The following is a 9,396-nucleotide window of genomic DNA, read 5'->3' on the forward strand; positions in this document are numbered from 1 at the left end:
CCTTGATAATCGTTTGTCTTTATCCGTCATTTTGACATTTGTGTTTATTTGAAAGGGACAGAAATTTATAGAGGTTTGCAAAGTTTCGTGAATAAGCTCCTTAAGATAATACATGATTTATTTTATTTCAGTTATGTTTATTTAATTTATATAGTTTATTGACTATAAACAAATCTAAACAAGAATTGAATGATATGATATAAAAAACTTTTCACAATGCTGAAACAATAATTGTGGTATTTTCTATAAAAAGGCACCTTATTGTCGATGGCGCTTACGCCATTGTAAACGATGCTCCGATATAAATACAATGCCGCGCGACGCTGTGCGGCGTAAGCGCCATCGACAATAATATACAATAAGGCCCCTTTTCATAGAAAATGCCCCAATTATTCTATCAAACGTGGCTATTTGGAATTGTTATTTGCCGCGTAAAAAAATTACGAAGTGTCATTGTGTTTTACGTCACTTCAACATGACATATTGTGAAATGAAAATAAATTATTTTGGAACGTTGCTTTTTAAAGTTATTTTGTACGAGCATTTTATGTTTTGAATGACCAACTCAATTTTCAATGGCGTGCCGTACACAACGTATATTGTTATTGCTATTATAGTGGTTACAGTTATATTTTATTTATACAGACGTTTCAAACATGAGGTCAGTATGAACGTGATAAAATACAATAAATAATACAAACCGAAAGTTAAACAGTCAGAATCAATAGCAGCGGATGAAACAACGCTCTAACGCAGCGTATTACGTAGGCGAACAACACGCGAACGCGAAGCGAAGCGATGCGGACGCAGCGTAAGGGGGTCCGCTGACTGGCGCGGTGTTGCACGGAGCGAGTGAATAGTATGAGTAACGCTAACTGGCGCGGACGACGCGTGCGACGGATTTTACCTTCAATGGCACCCGCGCCAGGTAGCGGACGCCTTAAATGTATCTGCCACCCTGGAATTCTCTTATAAATAGAGATGCTACAGTTTGCGTTGAAAATTATCGGCCACGGAATAGGTTTTCGATATATAGAGACAAATCTTTTTTTGTCAAGCTCTTAGAAAATGGTAGACAGTTTTGACGCATAGTTTGATCAGCTATTAATTTGATCCCGACCGAACAACGAAATCTCTGGATTTGACAATCTTTGGATTTGGATTGGATTGTTGTTAAGTGATAGCATTAGATTTGCTTTCAATTTTTACGGTAACTTCAAATCAGAGTAATCAGACACAATTTCGAAAGGGAACGTCTCACACCTATTCAAAAGGATAATAACCAATCATGAACGTAACTGAGCTAATATCTGGCACTCCAAATTGAGAAAAAAAAAGTGCAGCAGTACTTACCTTCTTTTATTCGAAGCCATTCCATAATTTCAAAGCCCTTTTAACTTTGTTATGGTTAAACCTTTGAAGAATTCATTGAAATCGTATGCCGTGACGATCATATAAGCGTTCTTGGCACTGTGGGCACGAAGAGTTAATGTTTTTTTGTTTGTTTTAGAAGTGAACACATTCAAGATGACAAGAACGACGTCTCAGTTTGGTATCAAAAGAAACATGAAAGATAACATTTGCTGGTACGTGGTAAATGAAAATACGATAATAATTTCGGTCCACAAACTTTATAGAAAATGCTGATATTGAATGCTTTTTCACAAATAAATATTGTAAAATGCATTTATTTGCAGAAATTTAAGCCTAAAAATGAAAAATACAAGTTTCTACGTTGCTTGCGTATTCGTTGGATGTATGCCCTTCAAGTGGCGCCAGCGAAAACGCGAAAAGTAGTCAAGTGGCGTAGCGCCGCGGATTTGCGCAAAAGCAGACACGTGGCGGGGCCCCGATGGGCGGTCAGCGCATATTAAGAGAATTTAACAAAATCGTCGATTTTAACTTTTCTGTTTTAAAGTATATATTAAAACATATCATTGGAAGAATGACAGTTTTCCAGTTTCTTTGTTAAAAATGACTACCACCAAAAACAGAATGATGATTGGAGGTAATTGCTATTTAATTATCAAAATAAGATGTTTTCGTATGACTCATAATAATAAAGTCATGCCAAGATCATTTTGAATACCTCGTCCACTTACTTCTACTTACAGTAGGGACCTTAACTAGATCACGTTTGGAAGTAATCCTGTAATTTCCTGACCCCCGCCACCCGCCGTGATTGAGACTCGCTGATTCCGCCCGATAGAGGAATTAAACGTGAAACTTTGATAAGAGCTTTTCTTTGCGACCTCTCTGCACTTTTAACAATAGAGAACTAAATTGCTATGAAGCCAAATTTAGTTATAGTTTGAATCTTCTCAAATGATTTTTACACCATCTGTTAAACAAAATTCATTGTTCCTTTTGTGCGAGCGCGTGGCCACAATGGCTACGTTATCAGACACAATGGCCATGCGCTCAGACACAATGACCACGCGCTCCCACAAAAGAAACAATGGCTTTTGTTTAACAGATTAGGGTCTGGCTTAAAAATTATTTGAGAAGATTCAAACTATACTTTAGCTAATGTTTTAAGTGCCTTTAAATTGCTAGTAGGTAATAAGCAGTGGTCAGTCAGTGATCCATTAAAAAATACGAAAGAAAATCAAGGTGAAATAAAATATTTGAGACAGCCATAACAATAGGTGTTTTAAGGGGGCCACTGATTATCAGTCCGCCGGACGATATCGGCCTGTCAGTTAGAACAAAAATTTGACAGTTCCGAACAACTGACAGGCCCGTATCGTCCGGCGAACTGATAGTCAGTGGGCCCCTTTAGATGAAAAACATACCTAAGCATAATAAGCAGTGTCGGTATTCTAAGTATGTATAGGTACTTAGTTTTTAATGTACACAACCTGATGTACGTAATCTTTAATAACAAAACTTCCGTGAGACAGACATATTAAACATATTAATAACGGGTCACTCACGTATTACGGACGGTCGGTACGGAGTGAAACATGTCGAGCGTTTTCGACTTAAAATACGTGAGTGACCCGTTATTAATAATATGTTTAATACGTAATCTTGGTCATAATTAGTAGGTATATATACTTCTGTGTCTATTTTAACCATTGTTAAGGGGAAAGGGATACAGTCTCGGGTGGTCCTTATTTGTCGAAGTTATATTTTTCTACGGGGCACTCGCATAATGTAACATCTACCACTAAAAAACAATGTAATTATTGCTCAGAATTTTTAAATACATTTTAGGGGTCGCTACCGCACTGAAAATTTGGACCCTCCATACAAGATGTTTTTTTTTTTTTTTTTTATTGTGGAACGACGATTCAAAGCTTATTTATGTCCAATTTAACTTATAATAACATTGCTAATTATTTAAATATTTTTTATTTGTGTTTATAGGAACGGAAAGTATGGACGCACCTCTAAATCGATACTTAGAAGTCTTAGAACCCCTAAAATATTAAAAAAATAAATTTTAAAAATCAGCGGCGTTATTTTATGTTAAGTTGCACATTAATACACCCTGACTCATCGCCCCTCAACGAAAAATCTAAAAAAAAATATTGAAAAATTTAAATATACATTTTGTATGGAAGGTCAAAATTTTGGGTCCGACCCCTAAAGTGCGGTAGCGACCCCTAAAATATATTTAAAAATTCTGAAAAAAAAAACAGTTTTTTATGAGTAGATATTGCATTAAGCGGATGCCCCGTAGAAAAATATAACTTCGATGAAATAAAGGACCACCCTAGTACAGTTCATCTTTTGCAACAACATTGCTTATATTAGGTATTTGTAACAAAGTCCTCAAAAAGTTACCGTTTTTACGCCCTACCATGCGCCTAACTAGTTACTATCTCAGGTTCAGAACAAAAAAAAAATCGCAGTGGCGAGCATTTATATTTTTCCGAATCATAAAACTACGTTTTTCCCGATCCAGTATATCATCAAAACCAATCCTTTCACACATCGCAAATCCCCGCAACAAGGTAATATACGATCCACGTCTAAATTTGCGTAGCCCAGTCGTAATAAATCAAAAAATTCATAAACGACCATAAATCTTTATACACTACCGGGACAGTATAAATAATGGAGAAATCAAAGGAAAACACATATTTTACGACCGGTTTTTCTAAATGCTATTTGAGCACGAGCGAGTCGGAGGGTACGAACCAGTATTAGAAAGGTACTCTCTCATGTAATACAATTTAACAAGGACCGAAGTGTCCGATTCCGATTCAACAACTTATTACGGCTTTGATCTTATTTTGATACGACCTTGAAGATCACTCTCATTGATTGGTGCATGCGTAATGAAGTGAAAGATGCGCATCATCAAAATCGTTTCAAAACCAGTCCACAACTACAAATTGTTAAAATAGAATCTACCTCCGCGCCCGCCGGCCATCGACGTGTTGCCTCCCTGTCACATTTACGTACGAATTTACAAATGCGACAAAGGGGCAACACGTCGAACATGGTTCGATGAGGACTACGCTTGTACAGAATTGCGATTCCGCGCGGGTCCTCCACTTTCGTCTTAAGGTCGTTGCGGTATTACCTGCCGTCGCGATTAGAACGTCAACAGTGACATCTGCAGTTGATATCCGAATGTCACCTTAAGGGGTAATTTTTAGGTTAAATTAGGTTTAGGTATATCAAATCAAAATCAAGTTTAAAATTTAAGGGCCAACTCGGGTACGTGCACAAGGCGCAAATGTCTTGTTTGCAATTTTATTACAGGTTTTTTTTATACTTCTTCTTCTTCAGTCGGCCCCTCAATGCTGAGGATCGTGACATCATGTGTTTTTTTTTACTACGTCGGTGGCAAACAAGCGTACGGCCCGCCTGATGATAAGCAGTCTCCGTAACCTATGTACGCCTGCAACTGCAAAGGAGTTACATGCGCTTTGTCGACCCTAACACTCCGCACCCTCGTTGAACTCTGGCAACCTTACTCACCGGCAGGAACACAACACTATGAGTAGGTAAGGGTCTAGTGTTATTTGGCTGCGGTTTTCTGTGAGGTGGAGGTACTTCCCCAGTTGGGCTCTGCTCTAGATCTGTAATGACATCCGCTGTGCTGTGCCCTACCACACAAAGCAAGATGACATTCAGTGCCCATACCTCTCTTTTGGACGTAGTTTAGGGGTTATTTATTTATGGGTAACGTAGCGGCAGCGTAAAGGCTCCATTGCTAGTACACAGCTCCAATAATCGACATTTTTAATCATAATGTCATAGCAATAAAGTTGACAGCAAGGTGTCGAATATGGGGTCTTAACATTTCATTTAGTAATCTAAAAAACCATTTTGAAAACGAAAGGATATTTCATTTTTGGATGACATATAAACCTAATGGCGTTATTAATAAACGTGTGTCAAAATGTAACTAACCGTTAATAATCTTTTGTCCCTACCCGTCATTTTAACATTTCCGTTTGTTATTAAGAGACAAAATTAAACAAAAGTATAAGAGGTTGTAGTTTTATGAACAAGGGATTAAAAACACACTTCTAAATCACAGTTAAAGCGCACTAAAGTTATTCAAAAGCAACGCAATTACCGAGCGTTAATCTACTTTGGAATAATTTGAAAGCCATGCATGAAGAGATTCTAATAAGAAATCTTAAGTAACCGTCAAAACAAAAGCCAAAGCCAAAAACGACTTATGACAAGGATAAAGGGCTTCACAAGACGGATATGAGAATTCTCTGGGTGTAAATTAAAAGAGGAAATTCCTTGTTTTATAATTACCTGTAGAATAAATGCACAGCTCGGGCGCGGAACGACGAGGCACATTTATTTAGGTTAAGCTTGGGGCCGCAGAACGGGCGGGAGCGATCTATCGTCATCATAGGTCTTATATACGGCCAAAGAGGATATAATAAGATAGAGCGGTACTATCATAGTAGATTTTGAAACCACAGTAAATTCACTGCCATCTATCGACACACCTTAAAACTAAAAATGAAGATTTATAAAAATACGATAAAATGTATTTAAATAGTGATAAATGATTTTTTTTATTTGCATTAATTATTTTTATGATTTTGACCCATGTTCTTTCACTGATATGCGCTTAAATTGTTAAATAACAAACGAAACCGTCAACGCCACCTATAGGACAGTAGGCCAAAGCTAGTAGCGCCCTCTGATCGAGAATCAAATTTTCTTGATTTTCGAGGTACGTTTTTTCTTTAAACTGTATCCATCTATTACGGAGTTATATCTATCTTTGATACGGCGACGGAATATAAATATTACTAGCGACCCGCCCTGGCTTCGCACGGGTTACACAAAAATTTAACAAATTATACACCTAAAGCATCCTCAAGAATCACTGTTGATAGGTGAAAGCCGCATGAAAATCCGTTTAGTAGTTTTTGAGTTTATCGCGAACATACAGACAGACAGATGCGGCGGGGGGCTGTTTTATAAGGTGTATAAGATATTCGAAACTCTTATTTCATTGTTTACTTTAAAAACCGGCCAAGTGCCAGTCGGACTCGCGCACGAAGGGTTCCGTACCAAGTCATTTGAGATAATGCAGACTAACGGTAGTTACACACGGTGTGGTAACACGCGTGTCAAAATGCGGACTTAGAAATAAATCGCCGTATATAAATAAAATTTAATTTCAAAATTACGAGCAAAGCGAATTAACGTCCATATCAAAAGTTTCATTTCCTATCTGCGTATATTTAGACAAGTGTCAGTCATGTAGACCGTTCTTAGGGTTCCGTAGCCAAAGGGTGAAAACGGGACCCTATTACTTCGCTGTCTGTCTGTCCGTCTGTATGTCTGTCCATCTGTCACCAGGCTGTATCTCATAAACCGTGATAGCTAGACAGTTGAAATTTTCACAGATGATGTATTTCTGTTGTCGATATAACAACAAATACTAAAAACAGAATAAAATAAATATTTAAGTGGGGCTCCCATACAACAAACGTGATTTTTTTGCCGTTTTTTGCGTAATGGTACGGAACCCTTCGTGCGCGAGTCCTGTTCGATGCTAAAATAATTAACGAACCGACTGTGTTCTTATAAACCAGCACGGGTAACATTTACCGACACATTTTATCGGTATTGTTTTACGTTAAAGGCACGTTTAACGTAAAAGTGAGAAATCGTTATTTGTTTTACAAGGAGGCAAAGTTGTCGTTCAACCGCTCGCGCTAATATTGATACCCGAGCAAGCGAATGATTACAAAATTGAACCACGAGCGTAGCGAGTGGTTCGAAAAGTGGAATCTTTATCGTTGCGAGGGTTTCAAGGCACGAGGGTTAAACAAATTTTGCCGCCGAGTGAAACACAAAATTTTTCACCACACCAACGCGAGTTCAAATCAAAATGAACGGTGTTAAATATTTAGCAGCCTACATAAGGAAACACCTCAAAATTTGCATTTACTTTCCCTCACATGTGGATAAAACGTAACTTTCTCATTAGTTTTTGAACAATCAAGAGAGCCTTTACCAGCTGGTGTGGTGAAAATAATTATGTATGTACCTAAGTTACTTTTTGATTCAGAGAATTGCCTCAGGCATCACATAGCGTAATATTGTCCTATGCATACCACATTTAGATGTAACTTACTTACACATCGACGTCACGGGTTATTTGAAATTTTACGAAAGTAGAAGCGTCACGGGTTAATTCCTCTATTCGCTAATCGCCAATAATGAAGCCGCTGCCTTAAGTAAAGCGTGGTCTTCGCACAGTTACTCGTTAGAATATTTTGTTTAATACGATGACATTAAATAAACGTGATACCCACTGACATTGTTACGAAGTTTCTTCGTTATGCCAATTTGAGTTGGGGAGTCTACTTAATTACTTAAATAAGTAAATTTAAAAGGCCAAAGTAAATGGGATGTTGTGGCTTAATAGTGTCGTAATTAACCATGACTGGCCTAGTGGCCTACTTAAAGTACATATTCCCTCTTAGTTTGAAAGTAGGTCAATTAGATTGCAGTTTCCTGAAATCTCAATTAGTCTGTGATTCTGAGGTGCCCGTTGTACTAATACAAATAATGAATGTGAAAGTTGAATGTTTGGATGTTTGGACGTTTTTTGCTCAACCACGAAAAATAACTTGTTGTGTGTTGCCGCTTTTTTAGGGTTCCGTACCCAAAGGGTAAAAACGGGACCCTATTACTAAGACTCCGCTGTCCGTCTGTCTGTCTGTCACTAGGCTGTACTTATCTCATGAACCGTGATAGTTGAAAATTTTCACAGATGATGTATTTCTGTTGCCGCTATAACAACAAATACTAAAAAGTACGGAACCCTCGGTGCGCGAGCCCGACTCGCACTTGGCCGGTTTTTTACTGACGGAAATGGCTTGACAGACTATATTTAAGTAGAATTTGTTATAAAACTTAACATGTGTCATCAATTTGTGTAGCGCTAGGGCAAGCGGCTTCCAAACTGAAGTCTGGTAATTTATATACGAAATATAATTTGATGTGTTTTCGTCATCATCATCATGGCTCAACCACGCAAAAATTATTAACGGATTGTAATGTGATATCTAGACTTTATTATTATTAGCCAGTTGCTTTTCGGTGAAGGAAAACATCGTCAGGAAACCGGACTAAGGTAATCCCTATAAGGCCTAGTTTACCATCTGGGTTGGAAGGTCGCATGACAGTCGCTCTTGTTAGACTAAGGCTTAGAATAGGTGTCTAAGTAAATAAGGGAGAATCCCACTTTTATGTAAATTAAAATAAAACTGTTTTACTAAAGTAAATAATCCAATTTTTTCACCTCATCATCAACAACTAATAAATACTTATTTTTTTATTTCTACACCAAAAAACATTTTTCTACTCGTCGACTGTAATTGTTGAATTAAGATTTCGAATACCAAACTGTAATTGGGTACTTTTCATGTATGAGCTTCCAACTCAACTATAATATTCATTTCAAAACGGTTTAGTCAACTATAATGAAATTGACCAATCACAGCTCGCCGCGGTCAAGAGGACGAAACAAAATGATAGCTCAATTCCAACTGCCAAGCTGACCCCAGGCTCTCATAAGCCATGGTAAAAAGCCGGGACGTGTGGAAGATGATGAAATACAGGAAAACAAAATTAGTCCTTCTGTGCCAGAAAATGAAGAACAATGAAGCCTAATCCACGATTGTGACTAAAACCAGACCCATTAGTTTTGGCCGATACTAAAATGATGAATATTTGTTTTACCAATATTTTATTTAAACTTTTGGGGAAAGAAAAGCAAATTAGAATCGGAATTTGTGTTCAACCCTTAAACACGTTTTTTCATTATTTTTTGAAAGGATAGTTACCTATCCTTTCACAGGTTTCGTGTAATAATAAAATTAATTTCTATTTTCAGCCAAACGAAAAATTTAAGCAAAAATGCAAATTTGCTATTCGTTCTGAATA

General features: G+C 37.4%; 1 long non-coding RNA gene across 1 annotated transcript; it reads left to right on the forward strand.

The window, feature by feature from the left end:
• The first annotated feature begins 463 nt into the window (after window positions 1–463).
• LOC134755493 (uncharacterized) lies at window positions 464–1,675 on the forward strand. The gene is made up of 2 exons (XR_010129049.1): window positions 464–661; window positions 1,511–1,675. It is a non-coding gene; the product is annotated as an uncharacterized LOC134755493 (long non-coding RNA).
• Window positions 1,676–9,396: the final 7,721 nt, after the last annotated feature.

The sequence above is a fragment of the Cydia strobilella genome, chromosome 2 (genome assembly GCF_947568885.1).
Source record: "Cydia strobilella chromosome 2, ilCydStro3.1, whole genome shotgun sequence".
In the NCBI taxonomy this organism is placed as follows: domain Eukaryota; kingdom Metazoa; phylum Arthropoda; class Insecta; order Lepidoptera; family Tortricidae; genus Cydia; species Cydia strobilella.